The 22,500-nt window shown below is 35.0% G+C and overlaps 1 long non-coding RNA gene and 1 other non-coding gene across 2 annotated transcripts in view; both read right to left on the minus strand.

Annotated features, from left to right (window-relative positions):
- Positions 1–22,500, minus strand: part of LOC135206537 (uncharacterized) — a 390,471-nt gene that overhangs the window by 315,157 nt on the left and 52,814 nt on the right. The window lies entirely within an intron of this gene.
- Trnaq-uug (transfer RNA glutamine (anticodon UUG)) lies at positions 18,333–18,404 on the minus strand. The gene has a single exon. It is a non-coding gene; the product is annotated as a tRNA-Gln (tRNA).

Raw genomic sequence — 22,500 nt, forward strand, 5'->3', positions numbered from 1 at the left:
ATCGTGGATACGGAAGTTATAAATATCGCATTTTTTATTGTTGCTAATTTTTAATCACGCCCAACCAGTCGTGGATGAATCTCTCTGATAATCTATCTAAAGTAATATCCGTAAAGTCATTCAAGCAGAGGTGATTCAGCAGAAATTTTTTTATCTTTTACCTGAATACCAGGAAGTTTCTCCACTGGCGAGTGATCTTCTGAAAAAAAAAAACGGATGTAATTTAACACACACGGTTTAAGGACAAACATAAAGCTATTTACGTACCTTCGTATAGATTCTCAATGAATTTCAAAATAGAGATAAATGACGAAGTTGAAAAATGTTAGTAATAGGAGGTCATTAGGAAACAAATAAGCCCTATATTTTTCCTCAAAACTTCATGCATAAAAGATCGGACTTGGCGTATCTGCGGTAGATTTCTGTCGCTTTAAAACAAAGGAAACGAGTTCCGATAGTTTCCAGTGCGATGTACCGACGACATCTTATCTCTGTTAGGTTAGAATAAATTTTTTTTTCACCAACTTGGACTTACTTGAAGGCTTTTACCTGATACCATTACCTAAGTGATTGTACCTCATACACCGTTTTTTTTCAGCACACTCAGGGGACATTATCAATTTTTACGTATGCCTCCGGCTTACGTTGCACCCCCAATTACAATATAGTGTTTGGAGATTTTTAGGGGATACCCTACATGCCTATATGGATGATCTTGTAATCTTTTCTAATACCTTAGAAGTACATTCACATAAAGTAGAGCTAGTGCTACAGAGACAAAGACAAATAATCTCAGAGTAAAATATCTAAATGTGAGTTTTTTTAAAACCGAACATGTTTATCTAGGTTTTATTGTCTGGTCAAGGTCCTAAAAGTAGTCCATGGTAAGGTGTCGGCTATTCATAACTTTCCGGTACTTATTAACGTAAAAAAAAAAGGGATACAGCACTTTTGCGCTGTAGTGGGTATTACAATCGTATGTAAATATGTAACTCTTCAATGATGACAGCTCCTTAACAGATCTTACGAAGAAGAGCGTAGATTGATTATGGTCTAAAAAGGCAATCAACAGGCGTTCGATATCTTAAAAGCGGAATAATGCAGCTTACCTAACTTAAAAATCCCTGATTTAAATAAGGAATTTTTTTTTATTGCAACAGACGCCTCAGACCAAGGGGTAAGAGGGTACTACTTCAGTAATATGGATAAACAGTTCTTGCCCTATAGCTTTTTATCACGTAAACTAAAGCCCTCTGAAAGTAAATATGCAGTAATAGGCAAGGAAGGGCTAGGTATCTTTAACCACTAGTACATTTTAAGTTCATAATCTATGGCTATCCTGATAAAGTCCTTACTGAACATGAGTCCTTTACCGAGTTTTTCAAAGGCTTTAATCACAGTCCAAAAGGAACTCGGTGACAAATGATCATTCAGGTCTTTGGAGCCAAGATAAGATATCTACCTGGGAAAGCAAATTATCTAGCGAACGCATTATCCCGCAATCCCGCACCATACAGCAAAGAACCATTAATTGGACTAAAAGATATAGAACATCCGTGCCTATTGTTAAAAACCGTATCTAAACAAGAAAATTCCTTAACCCAAGAGGTCGTGAGCATTGAATATCTGGTCGGAGCGCAGAACTGTTACAAAACTGAACAAAGCAAGCGTCAACAGACATAACCCAAACAATAAACACTTCGAACGGAAACAGAGCCAGCAGCAATAAACACCAAACAATAAACACTTCGAAACGGAAACAGGGTCAGTGGCTAAGCAAAACAATAAACACTTTTGAGCAGAAACCCTAAAGCAAAAGTACATTTAAAGTATGTGTATCAGAATAATGTAATCAAATGTAATATTATATGTAGGTCTGTAACGAGGTAAACCCGAAGAACACAGCAGATGACTAACGACCAGGTAGTAGTAATAATCTCTTTCATACCAATCGTCCTAAACTGGTTGCATTCCGTTATCCAGGGTTCCTATTATGTCACAGAAAGCCAAATCACTATTTTACTGGCCTACAGTGCTTACAGATATAAAAAAGCACATAACTGATTGTAAACACGTGTCATGAAAACAAGGGACACACTAAGACACCTGTCAGTTAAGGGCCTATCCTGTGCCAAATCAATCCTTGAAAGAATATACGTAGAATTATTAACAGAATTACGAGTCTGACAGAGGGAATAAACACTTCTTAGTGTTAATAGTTCCTTGACACGTTATATAGAATTAATAGCACTAAAAACAAACACCGCATTGAGTGCGTTAGGAATATTTATGATGCTAAAATCAGTAAACATGGAATTCAACACATGATAATCTGACTCGGGTGGTGTAAATCAATAATAATCTCCTTAACACGTTGTGTGAATTCCTTTCCATTAAGAAAACCAATAATATATTTTATCACCCAGAGTCAATCGGTTTGGTAGAATAACGGATATTTAAATAGGAAGTGTCAATGTCTTACGAGTTACAACTCGTGATGTTGGATCCGGACTGGATTATAGCGGTTCTCGCGGTTTTAAATACCTTTATCATTTATATCTTGTATCTATAGAATTGATGCCGCAAGTAGCCTTATACGGTACGCCGCTAGAAACACTTTCACATATTCAAGCCAACCATTAATTTAATCAAATCATATATATAAAAATACATATAAATAAATAAATATAAAAAAATAAGATAAATATGGATACAAGTGGAGTCAATATAATACACTCCGTAAGAAGTCGGAAGGGTTACAAATTATAATAAAAAAGGAATCACGATAAAATCAATAAGCAAAACGTAACCATAGATAATTAAATATCCAAATATATGCGTAAAGATTTGAACTCTAACTTAACGCTTTAGTAATGACAAATAAGCTAAAAGTTCAAACACATATCCAAAATCTACTGACATATTGTCTGTCCCGGTGATTTATATTCGTAGTCAATGAAAAAAAAAATTAAATAAATAAATAAATAAAATAAACTAATAATAAATAAAATAAATAAATAAAATAAAAATAAAAGAGATTTTTAAAGTCAGGAAGTCTAGAAGTGAAAATGTTATCTATGGAATAATCCTATATGAATCTTATACAGGGCTAATAATAATATATATAGAATTTGTTTATGGAAACCTTTTTCATATAGTTTTGAATAAGGAATATTTATTTAACATAATGCCAACATGAAACTAATATATTGGTTCAAAATTTTGGTACTGTTGTTTTTTTTTTTCAGACATTCTTCTCATGCGGGTGAGAATTAAAACACTAAAATATCATTTGAAAATACTAAAGTCGTATCTCTTACAGCAAGTAACGTAACTCTTAGCTGGCTGAGAGCAATCTCCTGCCAAGTGACGACGTCATCATTGCCGTATCAGCATTTGTTCCTTTTAACCTCAATAATCTGCTTACACAGGCTTCATCTGTGTGTCGTCTCTGCTTGCAAAAGCAGATTGACTGGAGAAAGGAATGCTTAGTTCATGAACTTCACATGTGGTTCATAGGTCACATGACAGGCCACATAACATATTCTTATCCGTGTGTGTAATGCAATTAGTTAAGGACTTGTAATCATTTTTTAAAATTAATGAACAATATAAGCAATAGAATTTCTATAACAACAAAATGAATTAATTTTTTTTCTGAACCTCATAGACAATTAGAGTCAATAATTCAGCTTATGACATGGGTAAACGGACATTTAGAATTATCAAGTTGTGGATAAGAAATATTTACTTGCAAAAACATTAGCCTATTCAATTCAAGTAAATCACATTCATGGGAAAATGTCACATTTTTCTTGGAAAACCCAAAGTTTATATAGAAATTAGTTACATAGTGGGTTTTTTTCGTTGCATCTCCTACCTATTAATAATGTTTTTAAAAGTTAACCTCAGAGGATGCGCACGAGAAAATTGAATATGAAACTTTTGATTAGGCGGCACATAGAATCATGATTAATCTTCTCTTTGACTCTTATGTTGCCTGGCAATCTTACAATTAGCTCCGTTTTCCACTTCTTTGTCTAGTAACTTACTACCAGTAATATCGAATTTTCTTTGAGATTCGTAATGATATCTATTTATTTTTTATAATTCTGGATATTTTTACAAGTCATCATAGACCTGGATAGGTTCACTCATTGTTAATGCCATGGATAAAAAAGTTTGTACAGCGGACTGAATTCCGAAATATCAGCGAATTCATGTGGGTTAAGTCTGGTCTAAATGGCTCTCTCCCCTCCCCTGTATTTGGATGTCGTCTGAATTTACTTTGCCCTTGTGACAAGTATAATTTCACTTGCAGGCTGATTAATGGAACCGGTTACAGTATCCTGCAGTACAGAGTTTCACATAGCAACTTCAAAAAAATCGTTCGTCGCAGCGGACGACTACAGTCAAGTAACAACCGCCTACAATGTGAAAGGGAATTTCATGGACTTCTTCGACCGACACCGTTATCTCGTCGTTAATCTCGTTTTAATGCGGAACGCTCCAGCGGCTGTCGGGAATTCGACTACAAAAAGGGACATACTTCCGACAATTACGACCCGAAGGATATTCAACTCTACTTTGCTGGCGAAGGACTCGTGCTGGGGATGTTTTTTTTATTCATCGCGACGTAATCGTGTAGCTTAGGATGCAGAGAATAAGTATGAGCGCAAAATAAGAACGTTTGGACCCGCCCAGGCAAATTTTCCCCTTGTTTTAACCATTGAAAAAGGCCGTTTCAATGGCTATAGGTGGTTGTCTGGAACTGTGTAATGGACGAAAAGTTGTTCGAAAGCTAGTTAAAAGTGAAGTAGTATAACCTCGGTCATGTATCCATATATATGAAGTGTCATGTATCCATATATATTAAAGTATCATGTATCCTATATATAATTGATCATAAATAAACATAAATAACAGAGTCGAAATATATCTTTGCGTGTACGCAATAGGAATCTCTATATAAATGATCATAAATAACAGAATCTAAATATATTTTTGCGTGTACGCAATAGGAATCTATTTAAAGTGCACATATATTAATCATAATTTTATGAAATCCATATACATATGTATAAACAAATCAGTAGCCTATAATCAAATCTGTTACCTTTTATCATACCAATATCTGCAGTTATTTATGAGTTAGTATATTAATTAATGAATCAGATATATAACATTTAGCATGAAAATCAACGAATCAATCAGATATAAACATTAATAATGTTATCAATTCATATATGAAAAATTTTTTTATCAGTTAAAATATGATTTTATCATGTTAATCTTCATTCTATGCAATTATCAGAGTACATTAGTATTTCTGTAGCATAAGTATCTTAAAGAGATGAAGTGAAAAACTGTATCATTATATATATCATGTGATCACTATTATTTACCAATATCATTGTTTTTATATTTTATTACTTGAATCAATTCATGTACACCATGAATTTTTATTTACTTTATTATATATATATATATATTCACATAGTGTCTGTATCACACTCCTATAAGTCAAAATGCAAGTCAAGTTTGAGTAATATTCAGTAGTTGGTTTTGGTAGCTGACCGAGCTAATGTAAGTGTTTACATAATAAAAAATATGGAATGTTAGTCCATATATATAAAAGTCTAAAACTAAAGAGGTCAACCAGATTGCTTGCAGGAATGTGATCAGACTAGAGACGCTAAAGATGACGTATACAATAAGTATGTAGGCTAAGATAACATGCCGTCACCTGTAGTCATTCAATTGTTTATAAACATTAGTCCAAGCTCCCTGCTTGAGACAACTACGGCCTACGTGATCTGTAGCGTGTCTCATTTTGATTGTGTGTTCGTATGAAACTATGTATCATGATAGTATGTTCATTATGTTCGAACTACTGTCTGTTCCTTCATAACTTGTAACAGAGATGGTAGACAGGCAGAACAGAGTTAGCTATCGTTATTAGAAGACCTGTACCTCTTTACCTAAGCTTTATCATGTAGAGGAATAGGATTAGCCATCATCATTGGCAGAAGCGATCAAGCTATCGTCATAGAAGACTTGTACGATCATACCTGATCTTCATCATGTAAAACTTCAGAAGAATATACTATTTTTATACCTTGTGTTTTCCACAAGAACCTCACCGAACCATGAGTTTAACACATCGTCGTAAAGATAATACCGACTTCGTAAGTGATCTACAAAACCCCAGACACTCCATTGAAGATGGAAGTGCAATACCAACCGACTTAGCGTATAGATTATCGCTAGTCTAACATTACCTCATAGGGCGCCTTATCATACAAGGCACAAGCCCTAATATATATATATATATATATATATATATATATATATATATATATATATATATATATATATATTATATATCAAGGAACTGAACGAGAGGAATCCCTCACAATATTTTCGCGGAGTCAGTCCCTTTTTTTTCATAAACAAGTATATCCTTTCCTCGATATAGCTACTATAGCTGGTTCACTTAAGGTAGATTCTTGGGTGAGCCCTGTGCCTACGAGACTTTGGTTTGGCGGACGCTGATTGGCTGGGAGCTGCCTACCTCCTGGTACCAGCCAATCAGCGGCCGCCAAACAAACGCCTCGTAAGCACAGGGCTCATCCAAAAATCTACCTTAAGTGAACCAACTATAGTTCATCGTACATTGCCAGCCGCTTTATAATTACAGAGTTCCTGCTACAGCTGTGAATTCACTGCAACATTATCAAACAGAATCATCGTACTTACTATTTGTGAAAAAAAAAAATTTAATACGGTGAAAGCCTAATTTTCATTTACTATCCCGTGACTTCAATATCCATTTCAACGCTGGAAAAGCGCAAACATTTGGGCATATTAACATAAAATCCTCATAACAACTGCCTAAAACTGTAATTGCCTCTCATTCTGCTTAGCTGAATATTGCACGGTTTTATTGAAAGTGACCCACTTTTCTATAACAAGCGATAATGGCCATTAACGTTATGAACGCAAATGCCTACAGTATACCTTCCGTTAAAAAGCTGATGCTGCAGTCTTATTGGCTATGCCTATCTGGTCACCATGTGGGGATTAATATCTATAGTTCAAAATAATTTGACAAACGCGGTATATCGCAAACAAAAGTTTGATTTACTGCGCAGAATTAGATTTACATCGTATTATATCAATGTAGAAAAACTGCATAAAAAGAGAGTCTAAACTATTCAAAACATCTCTGCATATTAAATTAAAAGTAGAACTTTTAATAATCAGCACCATAATTCCTGTTGCGTCCTTCGTGAAAAAGAGAGAATAAGTAATTGCATGTGAAATTATTATTGTTATTATATTATCATTCCTAAAATGCCCATTTCCAAAATCAGATGGTTTCAGAACATAAGGCTGAAATTGGTGGTGCAGATCATCGTTAATCTTCACCATATTCCGAGTACTTACTTATTTATTTTAACCCTTTTTACCTCTAAGTCTTAATCGAGGACACAACTTTCTTTTTATTCAAAATTACCGAACAAAAATTTAGAAAGGTGTTAAAGGGGGGTAAGAGGCCTTACATGGACCTCTTGACTCAGTCCAAACACAAGTGATCTGAACTGATCAATAGGCCTTTCTTGCACATTGAAAATAAGGACTCCAACCGCTATCTTTCAAGCTCAGTGTTGTTTGTCATTTCTGACGTATTCCTTCATTTTTATACTTTGTTCATTTATATTGACAATCGTTTTATTTCTACTGTATCGATACCATTATATGATCAATTTTTTTTTTCACTGTAATTAATATCTTTTGTTGTTTCTTTAGTCTTATTTTTCTAATATTGAAGTGATAAATTTAGCCCTCTCACCTCGATAAAATAAAATAAAAACACAAATACACACACACACACCTACTTACTGGCAATCTTGTCCATAAACACGGCAGAACACATGTGTTTCAGTACGCATTAGATCATAAGACGTCACGGACGAAAACACCTTTTTGATAAACTATTCTGTTCGGTGTATTTGCTGTCTACCAGCAGATGTTGCGAACACCTGTTACCAGATCCTGGTAACCCAACTAAACAGCGAACGAAAATAGCAGCAACGAGTGTGAGGACGATTATCTGATTAATAGCCTCAAGTGTAGAGGACACCTGGTTATCTCTATGGATCACTGTAGGGAAAAGAAAGGAAGGCCCTTAAGTGAAGGATCATTCGACGTTAGAATGACTCTTGTGTAGATGGAACTCGCCTCTCTTCCATTAATGACCAAATCTTCCATAAATTTACGGTGTACATTGTTTTGATGGTAAACGAGATTATCAGGCAAATAAAAACAAAACATTATATCCGGGTACGAAGCTTAAAAGGGAAGTAACATTCATACATTTATGTATCAAGTGATTGCAACTGTCCACAGGTGTATTGTTCACGAATCTCTAATTTCTTTCTTTTTTTGTGAAGTCAGGTAATTTTGAAGGGTCATTATATAACGAAAAAATTTTGCATTGTTTTGGAGTCAGTGACCCTTGCTGGTTGTGCCACTAGACACCTTTTGATTAATCAGTCCCCTGTGCTAGGATTTTTTGTGAACTGTAGCGCCGTTTATGTATGTATATAATTATTGTTTGCTGTGGATTATTCTCTGTTATTCGTTTGTTATAAGCTTCCGCTTGTTTTTTTTCTTTAATCAATTGTAGAATTCTAAGGAAGTTTATCGTGCAATGATCTTGATGCCTTGTTACCTGTGAATTTTTCATATTTTGAACTTTACAATCACAAAAACAAAATGGTTTTACGAAATGAGTCAGTCAAAATCTCGATTTAATTTTATGAATTTTTTGTATTAAAAAGCGGAAAAAATAAGCGGGAAAGTCAAACGGTGGTTATACCACATAAATGGTGAAGAGTTAGAAGAGTCATGGAAAAACGGATACAGGGATAGACTTCCAGAGCATAAAACCCATTCTTCTTTCACATTAGCCGGACTGGAGTAGTTAGACTGACTTCTTTGCTATGTCGTCCTTGGTCTCCTTAGCACGAAGCAATTTTGTGAGCTTATTTCGTGGCTAATAGCAGCGTATCACCTGCAGGTGTTAGCCCCTCCACTGCACTCTCGTCTTCATGTCATCTTTTTCTCTTTCCCAAAATTGTTCGGACATTGCCTGCCTTTTCTGAATTTACTCATTAAAAAAGAAGAAAAAAAAGACGCACAGCACTCTTTCACATACAAGCATGAAGTATAAAATGTGGCTTCTTGCCTATAATGAAAATTACTTTTCGCATTTTAAGGTTTTATTAATGATTTTTAGCATCTCATTCTTCTTTAAGGTACATTAAAGTAGGCTAATTTTTTTATTATTATTATTATTAATTCACGAGCCCAAAGCACAAACATTTTATATATGCATACATATATACGTAAATATAAATCTATATGAAAATTTATCATACACACGAATATACATATACTATATATACATATATATTATATATATATATATATATATATATATATATATATATATATATATATATATGAATGTGTGTCACATATGTATATCTAGGAACATTTTCATACACACAAACAGTATTATATGTGTGTGTGTGTGTGCGCGCGGTCTTTCTATATGAACATTTATCATACACACAAATATACATACACACACACACATATATATATATATATATATATATATATATATATATATATATATATATATATGTGTGTGTGTGTGTGTGTGTGTGTGTGTGCGCGTGTCTTTCTGTTGATTATAATGATTTGACAACACGAACGTGAGAAGCTTCCGACAGTTCGAGAAAAAAAAAAAAAAAAAAAAAAAGCCTAAACGCTAACTCAAATGAATCGGGCACTACAACACTCCGTTTCCCCCCTTCCTTCTCTCCTCCTCAGTCTTTCTCTTATTCCTTTATCTCTTCTCTTTTCACCAAGAGACCCGGTACCGCCAGGCTCACAATACGTATGTTTCCCATTTTCCAACACAACAATTAATTGGAAAATCCAATTACATATGATTTGATTGAACTAGTCACGCTTCACGCACGGGCTTCTCTGCAATGCAATCACATTTTTCATTGTCTGGACAACCTTTATCGCTTCGATTTTAATGGCCTTCAAATTTTCCAATTCTGCGGCATTACGCCGCCATTGTCAAACCAGTTGGAATGTGACGTTTCGACCAGTCCTCATACATCTCTCCCATTATCCTGTTATTGTTGTTGTCAAGGAATCTGTGTCATCGTTCGGTCCGTTATGACCTGTGTTCATTATTTCACATCGATCGTAATTATTAATTACTTATGTTATTCTGATATTTCAAGGAAATGTAAGTTATTGTTTTTTTTTTTTATTTCCGCATGTTTATTTTTATTCAATTGATTATCTAGTATCAACAATGATTACAAGCGATGCCATGTAAGTCTAGTATGATTTAGATTTATTCCTAGAATTACAGAAACCATTAGCTATATCAATTTCACTCCACACGTACACACACACACACACACACATAAAACTTACTCACACGCATAAATATTGATTACAATCTGTATGTTTTTTGCACGAGCGGTAATTGACGCATTTGTCAGCGGTTTCTGTTTTGCATTTCCGTATCACTTTTCTTCCTAATGACGCGATACATTCCGCTCAGTTTTCCTGAATCGCCCTGAAATACATCCAAGTGAATCCCATAAATGTGATACGCTCTCATGTGGAGGACGTGAAGATTTAATTAAATAAATTTGATAAATTCTTTCAACCGCTCGTGCTCACCATCAAGCTATTGCAACGTTTCGTTGGTTTAAAATAAAATAATAATAATAATAATAATAATAATAATAATAATAATAATAATAATAATAATAATAATAATAATAACAATAATAATATAATAATAATGAGCACTAGGCACGATCCCAAGATCCCTGAAAAGGAATCTAGAAAAACTAGAGGCTGAAGTAGCTCCAGGACTCATGCAGAAGAGTGTGATCCTAGAAACGGCACACATAGTAAGAAGAGTGATGGACTCCTAAGGGGGGCAGGATGCAACCCGGAACCCCACACTATAAATACCACCCAGTCGAATTGGAGGACTGTGATAGAGCAACAAAAATAATAATAATAATAATAATAATAATAATAATAATAATAATAATAATTGTTGGGAAGCAGACCATTATTTTCAACAGATTATTAATAATAATAATAATAATAATAATAATAATAATAATAATAATAAATGTATAAAAATCTAAATTTTGGGTAACAAAACAATTTAGATATTATCTGTCATTCACTGCTTGTGATGCTATGAAAAGTAGGAAGCAACAGCAACAGCAACGACGACTTTAATAATATTCATAAAAAAGATTAATATATATTTTATAAATATATTTCAAAATGGTAAAATGTACCGAAAAAATAACTTTTTTATTTTCTTATAAATATGTTTCTAAAGGGTAAAATATACCAAAAAATATCATTAATTTCCATGGAAAAGATATATTCTACATTGTTTTACAGACGCCTTTTCTGCCATTCGACAATATTTATCAATGTGGCTAATAAAATTCCTTAATTTATTGCTTTTAAGAACCGTAATTAAGTTTGTGACGCAAATCTATGGATTTTCTCGGTTTGACTGTTGTTTTCGATATGACACCATTTGGTAAATGGTATCTTTGGCGATCCTCGCCGCTTAAAGTATCAAATTTGTGTTTATTCTTTTGTTCTATCCTCGTTGGAAAATCATGGTTCCAACATCGAAATGAATATTTTGTCAAATAAAAATTCTCTAAGCAAAATAATGAGGTATACGCTCTTACATAAATGTCTCATAAAATTAGGTATATAATGTTAAATACTTTACGAAGAAAAATTTTATGTCAGGTTTTTCCCCCATAAGACCAGGCAAACTTTGAGGTCGGCCAATTTAAGAAAAAAACACATTAATGAACATGGTGTAAGTGAAAACAAATCTAACAAATTCTCCCTACATTCCCCTAGTTACAAGACAGTCTTAAATTCTACCAAGTTATACAAGCTTTTTAAATAATTAATTTTATTTTATTTTTTAAAATTATAATTACAGCTCACACAATATCATAACAGATAAGAACTACAATTAGTAACAAATTGTGAGTATATTTGTCGTAAAATATTAATGTAAATTTATTGAGATCGAAGAGGCAGTAAGTTTTTTTGGATTATACATGTTTTTTTCTAATATTTCTTTGCAAAATTGCAATTATAACTAGCATGCTATCATAAAAGATAAGAACTAATAACAACAGCAACCCTTGGGTATATTTATGAGCAAATATATAAAAAGACGTCATGTGAGACAGACACACTACATGCCAACTTCAAGTCAATTACACAACTGAAGGCTGAAGCATGAGTCGCCTAGTCTAGAAACAGCTAGTGGAGAGTCTAAAAGTTGTCATTAGTAAATTTATGGGCTACTGAGCAATGGAACCTCTTTCCCGCCCGATTTCTCCAAATCAATGGTGCGTAATATTGATACTCGTTGGAAAATCATGGTTCCAACATCGAAATGAATATTTTGTCAAATAAAAATTCTCTAAGCAAAATAATGAGGTATACGCTCTTACATAAATGTCTCATAAAATTAGGTATATAATGTTAAATACTTTACGAAGAAAAATTTTATGTCAGGTTTTTCCCCCCATAAGACCAGGCAAACTTTGAGGTCGGCCAATTTAAGAAAAAAACACATTAATGAACATGGTGTAAGTGAAAACAAATCTAACAAATTCTCCCTACATTCCCCTAGTTACAAGACAGTCTTAAATTCTACCAAGTTATACAAGCTTTTTAAATAATTAATTTTATTTTATTTTTTAAAATTATAATTACAGCTCACACAATATCATAACAGATAAGAACTACAATTAGTAACAAATTGTGAGTATATTTGTCGTAAAATATTAATGTAAATTTATTGAGATCGAAGAGGCAGTAAGTTTTTTGGATTATACATGTTTTTTTCTAATATTTCTTTGCAAAATTGCAATTATAACTAGCATGCTATCATAAAAGATAAGAACTAATAACAACAGCAACCCTTGGGTATATTTATGAGCAAATATATAAAAAGACGTCATGTGAGACAGACACACTACATGCCAACTTCAAGTCAATTACACAACTGAAGGCTGAAGCATGAGTCGCCTAGTCTAGAAACAGCTAGTGGAGAGTCTAAAAGTTGTCATTAGTAAATTTATGGGCTACTGAGCAATGGAACCTCTTTCCCGCCCGATTTCTCCAAATCAATGGTGCGTAATATTGATACTCACCAGGAGGCAATCTGTCCACTACTATAAACCTGTTATGGTTCTTCATATGAGGGTATCCGTCCATTAAGGGAATAAAACGCAGTTATATATTCACTTTTTGATAAATGGTGCTCAAAACTATTGGTCTTATTCAAAAGATTTTCTCCTTCATGGCAATGGTGTTTGAGCAAACATAGAGCTGAAACATAAAAATGATGAAATCAGTCATTTACGTTAAACAATCGTTTACTATTTAAAAATTCACAAAAAAGTCGTATATGCAAAAAAAATTTTCTTCCAAGTTTTTTCTTTTACTATTAATCCATCCTTACTAGTTTTTTGTCATTAAAGGTATCGTTTAAGAAAGTGAACAAGGAATTTCCTTCCACTATGCAAAATACTGCACTCATCCCCCCCCCCCACCCCCACAACAAAAAATAATAATAAAAACAATAGTAATAATAATAAAATAAAGTAAAATAAAATAAAATAAAATAAACAAAAACGAAATGCCTTCAGCAGAAAGAAGGCCAAGTTCTTCTCGCGCTTTGTCGAGAGAAACAGAGGGAGGAAACTTTATTGGAGATTCAAGATGTCCGCTCTTTGAATTCAATCAAAAGTTCGGAGTGAAGCCTATTGTTTTCGAACGCTTATGGACGGACTGTATATGGGCTCTGAAATGGCGAATGGGCAGACAGATAGAGAGAGGAAAAGATGGAAGAGGATGTGAACTACTGGAGCGAATAAAAAAAAGAAGAAAAAAATAAGAGGTGAGCGAAACATGCGGTGAGGCTGTTACGTGTCAGGTTCATGAAATGTACAAATGTAAAGGTAAACAAGTGAAAGAGCTCAGTCTGTTCACTTCAGTTCGTTATTCTGCCCCATGGCCCAGCTTCCCAAGGACTGTTGGCAGTGTCTAAAAACATTGTTGGTATGTTGTTGCTAGCCTAGTGTATATGTCCCACAAATAGTTCCTGAGCCTTACGAACCGATGGGTATAGCTTTCTTGGGTATCCACTAATCTAAGTACTGACCAGATCGCAGAAAATTTAAAAGACAAAAGAAATAACTAAACTGAAGCCTGAGACGACAATTCCTATATGAACTAGCAACGTGTGTGGTCGTCCAGAGGGAGTTGCGTAACGTTATCAGTGAACACTTGGGCCGACTTTCCACAGTATTTCATTTTCCCAAACTTATCTTTAAACTCTCATGTACTCTTCTCTGATAATCTTTCCTCTCATTCAAAAGTTGGCAGCTCAAAAATACTGCAGCTCAAAAATACTGTAGTAAAGTATTAATTTTTCACATGGCCGACCGAGTCAAATCACAAAATTCTATGGTATCATTATTTCCTTTCATTCAGAAGTTGGCAGCTCAAAAATACTGCAAACAAATATTAATTTTTCGCATGGTCGACCAAGTCAAATCACAAAATTCTATCCTTTTATTATCTAATTAATAGAAATATCTGATTAACATAAAAGGACCCTACGTTCATGAAAAAACAATGCTAACGATATTTATAGGAACCGTCGAAGCCATTCACCCGAGCTTTAGTAATTTGTCCGAGATATTCTTGTTTTTATTAAATATTCGATCATGAAACGATAAGGAAGGTTGTAGTTGTAACAGGTTGGTGATTAACGATGCCTGTCCTACATGGCTGGTTAATGGTTATACACATAAATATGCATTTTCTGTATCTTTATTTAAATACCAGCCATAATCACATAATATCTATGTGTGTGTGTGTGTATCTAGAGACCGACGGAACAGGCAGCTATATGTTTTATGTAACTTAGGCATAACAAAATCAAGAATAACCTGAATGAAATAGAAATAGAAGATTGAAAAGATCAGGGAAAGCGAAGGCAAAAAGAGTTCCAAAACCTGCTAGAGAGGAGAAAGAAATAAGCGACCGAATCAACCATTCTACAAGTTACAGATTCCCACTGACTGAATTTGAGAAATGTTGAGCCATCGGGTGTTATCAGGCAGTCTAGGAGGAGAAAGCGATAATTTTCCTGTTATGTTCAGCGGGACAGAACAGCAGTCGACATGGATCCAATAGTACCTACGGGTATTATGAGGCACAGAGGTCAACTTGAGGACGACTGATTGAACTTTAGATTATTTGTCATCACAAACGTCAGTGAGAGGGAGCGGGTAACGATAAGTTCTAGTGAATAAATTAGGAAAGGTAACTGTTCAGGCATTTGCCTTTGATTGACTAAAGTCGAAAAGGCCAGTCAAGGACCAATACATCGAAACAAACCGCCTAGTTATTTAAGAAACTAATTTGGCAGTTTGAACTATGATCTCTTCAACACAAGTTTAAAATAACCTGACCACCGTTTTGTAAACGTTAGCAGATGTGACAAGCTGAAATACATTTCCGTTAGAGTGAATCAAAGAATTGGATGTGATAGGAAGCAGGAAAATTTAGACTGTATTGGAAGCACTGGCCACGACTAAATGTGGAGAGTAGATTCTATCAGCAAAATCCTGAACAAGAGAGAGAACAAGAGAAGGTAGGGGGGAGGCCAACTGGTAAGATAACAGAACCCTGAGGAACCACAGGAAAGAACAAGAATGAGAAATTATTAAAAGTATATATATATATGTGTGTGTGTGTGTATATATATATATATACATATATATATATATATATATATATTATGTGGTCTTTTTTCTTATTTCCTTTACATCTTTTATTTCATACCTCCTGATGTAGATATTGTCTGATGTTTGCTTTCCTATTTATACTACTCTCTTTCTCTCCGAAGTAGTACCAAATGTAGCAGGAATAAACAAAATTCCGTGAACTCAAGTGAGTTTCTTCCGCATCATATTGTTTACAATTTTGTTGTTGTTTGTAACTGCTGCTTGTACTTCAACAGACGTTGTTTCTGATTTAGTAATAGTTAATATTAAATCATAACAAAGATAACGACAATATCAACAATAGACGCATTTGTCGTAAAAATGATAGCAATAAGTAGAATGATTGCGATAGTAATTATATAAAAACTAAACAGGATTCTAATTAACACGACAATTCGTGTTTACTTTGTCTTAACAAAATCCATCTGTGCAGTAACAGCACCGAAATGATTTTATCCGTCATTTTCTCTTCCATGTCTAATGTCAGGGAACCGAGAAAAATTTTGTTGACTAGAAACGTCCCCATTCTGCAGAATTCATTGCGTTCTTCTTCTTCGTCTTTTCCTTTCCTTTTTTTTTTTTTTTTTTTTTGCCGTGGAGACTCGCATTCCGAGTTTCATTTTGGCCCCCTTTTGTGTATTTTTCTTGACGAGGTTCGAGTGCGCCCGAAATAGAGAGAGAGAGAGAGAGAGAGAGAGAGAGAGAGAGAGAGAGAGAGAGAGAGAGAGAGAATTCTGTTGCTTGGAGAAAAACAGAAAAGAATTTCCTTCACCTGAGACCAGGGATGACTCCTGGTGTTTTCGAGAGCGGGTAACCGGGTAAACTAAATAAATAACGGGAGAAAGCAGAAAGGGAAAGGAAAGAATTTCTGAACGACGGCAATGGGTATAAGAGATGGAACATTTTCTCTCCTACGACTTTCGATCCACCTGAAGACTAGACGAAAGATAAAAGACCAAGCTGAGAATTTATCTCTCTCTCTCTCTCTCTCTCTCTCTCTCTCTCTCTCTCTCTCTTCTTTCTCCTCTCTTTCCTCTTCTCTCTCTGTATGTCTGTAATCAATCTTAGAATATTCCCAAAACTCGCCGATGAAAATACACGAACATAAGTGAAGCAACTTATGATTATATCATGTTATTTTAATCTTATCTAAATAACTTGATGACTTTGTATTATTATTTCTTGAGTTGGAAACTTTCCATTCCATTCAATTTGAAGTTTACCCCCTTTTTTTTCCACCTTCATTCATATCATTTCTAAAAGGGAAGAATGTGAGTAAAACGGAAAAGTACAGTTACGAAAACGTCCGTAGAGTTGGCCCCCAGTTCTCCGGCCTACATCGAATATTTATGGACCCGCGTGGTCGACTTTTTCCTAGCGCACATGTGCTGCACACAAACGCCGAGAAACATGTATAGGATTTATGCCGAAGGTGTATTTTGAAATGAAGGATATGCTTTGAAGGGTAGCAAAATCGGTGTATGAAAATACTTACAGTAGACTACTACAAATATACATAAAATATGGTTTCAAAACATGACTTTCTGATGTTTCCTGGCTGATTACGACAAAACATCGCATTCTACCACGGCAAAACCACTAAGCAAACCTATCTTGAGCCTTCCTTGACAAAATCACCCTAACTTAACATAAACCATTCTAGACTTCCCTGACTAACACATCCTAACCTACTTTTATACAGAGATTCAGGGGCACACCGACCCCGCCCCCAACCCTCCTATCCCGGGACTTCCCTTAAATTCAGCGCTCGATAACTTTTAAAATTTTATCATATTTTATGTCGTTAGCGGCCCATGGGAGGAAAGCCAGATTTACTCATAAGTGCAAAGGGAAAAATATGGGTCGTCCATAAATTTCATCAATTATATAATTCAGGAAAAACAAAAGCACGGAAGGAATTCCAAAGTAAGATAATAGAGAGAAAGAAAACTGTTGGCAAAATGAGCGAATTGAGTGAGGATTGCAGATTTTCCGTAGTGTTCATGTAGGAAGTGGCAGCCTTAGCAGATGTCACGAGGTCGCTGACCCGATCTGTCACGATTATCAGTTTCGTTCTTCAGTGACCTACTACAGACTGCGAAGTCAGATAAATTATCTACAAAGTTTAACCTATTAAATTTTCTTCTCGTTACTGACGGTCCATTTTTAAGGAATCCGTTGATCAATTATAACACTGAATGTCTTATCAGGCTCGGTCTGTTTTCCACGTGACTGGGTAATACTTTTACCCCCTCAGGGAGAATGACCTGAGGCGTTCCTTCTTTGTTTTAATTCCAAAGCTTCATTCAGTCATTATTATTTTATCAACATTCAATAAAATCCTTCAAAATTCACAGGTTCCACCGAGACTCGAACTCGGATCTCTGGATTCAAAGTCCAGGGTGCTAACCATTACACCATGGAACCACGCATATGAAATGTAAATCTATATAATATGATAAATAACTTTTAATAAAACCATGATGAGTTGCAAAGGATTTTATTCCCGTCGCGTAAGATGCTATAATATTCCGACCGTCTCCTCTCTATCTACTAAGAAGCTCTTAAAAAGAGTAGAAGGAATGAGAGGCGCCATAAACAAGCAACTAACGAAAAGGGAAGAGGACAAGAAACGATGGATCTGTCTTAGTGATAAAGTGAGAACGAGTTTTACGAGAACCTGCGACAACGTCGATCGCCAGTGACTGGGCGCTGTCTACTGACAGTAGCAACAGGGGTGTGGAACATTATGCACATATCCCATTAAGTAGCCTATAGTCCCCATCAAGCCAGATATTCACATAATTTTTAGGTTTACTGATGTCAGCAACCATTCAGAAGCGTCACTTGACCTTCTGACTTCGACAAAGCACATTCTGACAGAACTAAAAAAAAAAAAAAAAAAAAAAAGGACGCAGTTAGTTAGTCCAATACTTTCATTTATAAAGCTAAAAGTTTACATCACAAAAATGCTTAGTCATCAGAAATGAATTGCTATCTTCAATCAGTCTCTATCATTAGACCAAATCCATACATTTTAGCAAAGAAGAAAGAAATAACATTCCATTTAAAAATTCTCTGTTTTAAAGAAGGACGACGACTTTCTCATCCCGCAGTCTTCCAAAAGTCTTGCGCATCGAACACGCACGTCCACACACACACACACACACACACACACACACACACACAACACACAGAAGATGAAAATGAAGCCAGATCTAATGCAGCCCTGCATACGCTCAAGAATCCTGCAACGCATTAAACGAGAGAGAGCTTCGTCCATCCCCGCGTGAGGACTATGAGTATGATAGACTGCGAAAGCCTGGTGAACGTTGATGGAAATTTTAACACCACTGCAGAGGTACTTGGAGGAGTTTTATCACCTTTCTTGAAGGCCATTTGAAGCGAAATATGAGACGGGTGACAAAACAGATATGAATATTCCACGAATGAGGGGCTGTCGCAACCTAATGCAATAAAGGCCCACAAAGAGGACCGAAAAAGAAATTTTTTTTCCAGTTCAAGGGCATTTGAACAGAGCATTTTTAGGCATAACTTCTACTCGTTCCTCCCATTTTTCCTTCTTCCTACGGCATTATTTGATAAAGGAGAGCAAAAGCGAATCGGAAATCAGTTTACAGCCATAGCGACATCTGGCAAGTTAGTAACTTCTACAGGTAGCTATAGAAAAATTACTTTAAAGGTGATCTACGGTACAACAATCCTCTCGGAAAGAAATTCATTTAATCGCTTTAAATGTTGTTCCGTTCCAGTTTCATCTGAAAGGGAAATTCTTTTCTACGGCTGAAGTACTGGATCTCTGATAAAAAGAAGTGTTCTAGGCGGATAGCAAAGTAATAACACCTATATGTACACACAGACGCGCGCATAACACCTATATGTACACACAGACGCGTGCATATACTGATATATATATATATATATATATATATTATATATATATATAATATATATATCTAATAAAAGGAGCCCATAAAAAACACCAAAATATAGAGAAAAAAGTACTATAATTCAGAGACTGCCTGTCTCCCTCTTTTTTCTCTATATTTTGGTGTTTTTATGGGCTCCTTTTATTAGATGGAATTCTGTTGTTACAGAACATTGTTACCAGTCATATATATATATATATATATATATGATAATATATATATATTATATATATATATATATATGTATGTATATATATATTATATCATATATATGTATATACATATATATATATATATATATACTATATATATATGTGTATGTGTATATATATATATATGTATATATATATATATATATATATATATATATATATATATGTGTGTGTATATGTAAATAAATGGGGGTCATTTTGGCATGAAATATGTAAATCATAATGAATCTCAGTAAACTCTGGCACTTTTTAAAATAACTGGGTGAAAAAAAAAGGGAGGGGGCTTTTGAAACTTTTCGAATTCTAAATAGGAAATCATTAAAGTTAATAAGCTTAGAACTCCAAATAAAAGTATTACATGCAAAAGGCAAATTAAAAAAATGCATAATGGGGATAATCAAATAAAAAGTAAACAATTTGTTGGCCTTTCACACAAGCATTGAATATGAACAACAACAATCTGCTATCTGTATATATTAATAATAATAATAATAGCAGAACTCCGCAGCATAGATCAGAAAACCAGGAAACATATGACAATATACAAAGCACTACACCTAAGAGCAAATACGGACAGACTATACAACACGAAAGGAAGGAGGGAGAGGACTAAGTATAGAGGACTGCGTCAACATCGAGAACAGAGCACTGGGGCAATATCTGAAAACCAGTGAAGACGAGTGGCTCAAGAGTGCATGGGAAGAAGGACTAATAAAAGTAGACGAAGACCCAGAAAATATTACAGAGACAGGAGAATGACAAACAGAACAGAGGACTGGCACAACAAACCAATACACGGACAATACATGAGACAGACTAAAGAACTAGCCAGCGATGACAATTGGCAATGGCTACAGAGGGGAGAGCTAAAGAAGGAAACTGAAGGAATGATAACAGCGGCACAAGATCAGGCCCTAAGAACCAGATATGTTCAAAGAACGATAGACGGAAATAACATCTCTCCCATATGTAGGCAGTGCAATACGAAAAATGAAACCATAAACCACATAGCAAGCGAATGCCCGGCACTTGCACAGAACCAGTACAAAAAGAGGCATGATTCAGTAGCAAAAGCCCTCCACTGGGGCCTGTGCAAGAAACGTCAGCTACCTTGCAGTAATAAGTGGTATGAGCACCAACCTGAGGGAGTGATAGAAAACGATCAGGCAAAGATCCTCTGGGACTATGGTATCAGAACAGATAGGGTGATACATGCAAATAGACCAGACGTGACGTTGATTGACAAAGTCAAGAAGAAAGTATCACTCACTGATATCGCAATACCATGGGACACCAGAGTTGAAGAGAAAGAGAGGGAAAAAATGGATAAGTATCAAGATCTGAAAATAGAAATAAGAAGGATATGGGATATGCCAGTGGAAATTGTACCCATAATCATAGGAACACTAGGCACGATCCCAAGATCCCTGAAAAGATATCTAGAAAAACTAGAGGCTGAAGTAGCTCCAGGACTCATGCAGAAGAGTGTGATCCTAGAAACGGCGCACATAGTAAGAAAAGTGATGGACTCCTAAGGAGGCAGGATGCAACCCGGAACCCCACACTATGAATACCACCCTGTCGAATTGGAGGACTGTGATAGAGCTATAAAAAAAAAAAAAAAAAAAAAAAAAAATATATATATATATATATATATATATATATATATATATAATAATAATAATAATAATAATAATAATAATAATACTAATAATATAATAATAATAATAATAATATGCAGAAGACTCAAGGGCGATACTCAAGTCAAAACTTAATGAGGAAACATGATAAAAGCCATAACACATGGGCAGTGGCATAATCAGATACAGCACAGGAAAGGTGGAATGGACGAAGGCAGAACTCCGCAGCATAGATCAGAAAACCAGGAAACATATGACAATACACAAAGCACTACACCCAAGAGCAAGTACGGACAGACTATACATAACACGAAAGGAAGGAGGGAGAGGACTACTAAGTATAGAGGACTGCGTCAACATCGAAAACAGAGCACTGGGCAATATCTGAAAACAGTGAAGACGAGTGGCTAAAGAGTGCATGGGAAGAAGGACTAATAAAATTAGACGAAGACCCAGAAATATACAGAGACAGGAGAAAGACAGACAGAACAGAGGACTGGCACAACAAACCAATGCACGGACAATACATGAGACAGACTAAAGAACTAGCCAGCGATGACAATTGGCAATGGCTACAGAGAGGAGAGCTAAAGAAGGAAACTGAAGGAATGATAACAGCGGCACAAGATCAGGCCTAAGAACCAGATATATTAAAAGAACGATAGACGGAAATAACATCTCCCCTCCCAATATGTAGGAAGTGCAATACGAAAAATGAAAC

This window comes from Macrobrachium nipponense, chromosome 31 (genome assembly GCF_015104395.2).
Source record: "Macrobrachium nipponense isolate FS-2020 chromosome 31, ASM1510439v2, whole genome shotgun sequence".
NCBI classification, from domain to species: Eukaryota; Metazoa; Arthropoda; class Malacostraca; order Decapoda; family Palaemonidae; genus Macrobrachium; species Macrobrachium nipponense.